Here is a 2660-nt window from a genome sequence, read left to right on the forward strand (position 1 = left end):
TACTCCCACGTGCAGGTTCCAGATCCTTTGAAAAGCTTCCACTATTTCCAACAAGCAGCCATTTTTTCTTCAGGGATAGAACTTCCCTCAACCAGAAGGGCAAATCTGAAAACACCCGCCTTATCAATTCATCGGGCTCACCAATAGCTCCAGGATAATCGTAATAACCCTAACAAACATCTCCCTCTAAGATAAGATAAGAATCAAGAGGATTTCATTGGCTGACACCTTACATGCATGAATCTGAAATTAAAAAGGAAAAGAAAAAAAATCTGTAGAAGAACATGTTCCCCGAAACTTTGCTCCAAGTTTAGCCTTAAACTCTCACCCAACTTGGAGTTTTATCAAATAACGGGCTAAAATTAAATCCGCTTCACCTCTACACAAAGCCTTTGCTGTGCGAATATAGGAGATACTTTGAGATCTAGTTACATTTTCTACACTGCGGATCCAACTTTCCCCTTCTTGATATCTCTAAAATGGTTGATGACTATTTTCTTAGAAATATACTCCATATTTTTCCAGAACCTTCACTAATACTGTTGTTCTAATTTGCTATCTAATATCGTATTGCTTGCCTGCAAATCCTGTACAGCTACTTTTATTCTATTAATTTGACTTTACAGTTCATCATACATTTCGACCTCCATATTCTTGGGTACTACAGGTAACTCACAACTCGTGTTAGACTCGTTTCGTGAAGGTCTCCCGAGAATTCGGCAACAGGTTCACCATGAAGTCTCTTCCGCAGTTTTCTCTTTCCCAAGAAATATGTAATAAAAGTATAAAAATAAGACTTTACCTGCTTGAATTGTTCGATCTGCAAATCAAAAATTGATGTATACCCTGTATTGGATCCTTTAGGTCAGTTACGACCAAGAGTTTACCTTTCTAAATTACCTGGGTAGCGTTTAGCGTGTCAGTTACCAATATGGGGGTAGGCTGCCACCATCTGAAGGAGGAATCAGAATCCATGAGCATGCGCGACAGTAGGCGTCTTGAGTGTTATGCTATGTAAGTGTATGTATGAGTGTCAATTCGTGTAAAAGAGAAGTTAAACCTATGCAGGGTCGACTGAGTGGGCGTGTTTCAAGCAGTTCTTGTGGAAGCACACGGTTCAACACAGCTTTCATTTCTAGTCGGGCAATGTTCAAGTGGCCCCAGGCGTGTTAAATAATATCTCCAATCCTTAAAGATTTCAGTTTGGCATGACCACGATGAGTCTTGAACTCTGATCGGCAGGTAGGCGTTCATACCTCACAGCTTGTCCGAACTGTTGTAAACCCGTCAATGTATGTATTAAGTTCCCTAGAATCCAACACAGGCCACACTTTTCTCTTGTTCCATTGAACCACAGCCGCAATTGGATTTAATCCTTTCACCAGTCTGTACATACTCTCGTCATAGGGGAGCAGCCAGCCATTATCGAGCCCTTTATGTAACTCTTCCTCATACAGGCCCCTGGCTTCTCGGGAGACTTAGTACGCCTCCACCTCGATGCGTTGCTCCTTCCCTTCCGACCACTTCCAGGCTGCAGTCCAGCACTTGAGTGCAGGGCCAAAAGAAGCACAGAAATTACACTCTTCCACTCTCAGTGTTACATCAGCAGCCACACATATAGCTATAGGCCTACTTGCCACGACAAGCAGCACATTCCTCAACTCTGACACCTCTAAAAAAATATACATCATCCATTCCAAGAATCTGTACCAAAGGGGCACTGTAGTAGTCACCCAGTCACACGCATTCACGTCTGTCCTGGCCCTGTTGCTCAGCTTCACTCACATGACGCCCTCTCCATCACATTGAACAAGCAATGGCCTGGTCCCGCTAAACAACGACGCTAAACGCTGCAACTCGGCTAGGTAAATATCCGGGCTCTCTCCTTTTTGCAACTGCCAGTTTACAAACTGCTCATGGGCCACGTAGGGGTCCACAGCCAACGCAGCCAACAGCACTTTCTTCACTTTACTTGCAGTCTTCCTGTCCGACTCTGAAAGATGCAGGTACACGACAAAAGCTCCCATCGATGAGGCGCAGTGGGATCATGCTGGATACGTCGACGATGCCTCGAAGTTTGCACACCAGTTCCAACTTCTCCAGCCATTCCGCCACCGACTGCTTGCCATTGCCGTCAAACTCTGGGATCAGCTTCATATCGAGGGACTGCTCCATACTGCCTAGATAGGTTGAGGTTACAAGGAAGCTCTAGGTCTCATAAATACCCTTTCTTTCATCGTCACCTGGGCAGCGACGTGGCAGCACCCGTCACGAATCCCGGTGGCTGTCCATTTCTCGTACCCCCCGGCGCCTCTCCGTCCAACTACCACCCACTCCCGATAAACCACCAACTACCAGTTACAATGGACACAGCAATTACTGCTACAAATAATATATGACTTAAACAACGTTACAAGATCTACCCTGATATCTTTACAAAGCATAATACTTTAACCTAGATGCTCATACAGTGCCCCTAACATTGACACATATTTCCGATTGGCACTCTGACATTATCACCGGTATACCCATTTCTTTATACACGAGTTTGTGAGGTTGAAAATAAATCACTGAATAATATTAAGAGAAGACTTTAACAGAAATTTAGAAAATTGATTTCCACCTTCAAGAACTGCTGGTTAGCATATCATTTTCTATAC

The sequence above is a fragment of the Penaeus monodon genome, chromosome 24, assembly GCF_015228065.2.
Source record: "Penaeus monodon isolate SGIC_2016 chromosome 24, NSTDA_Pmon_1, whole genome shotgun sequence".
Lineage (NCBI taxonomy): Eukaryota > Metazoa > Arthropoda > Malacostraca > Decapoda > Penaeidae > Penaeus > Penaeus monodon.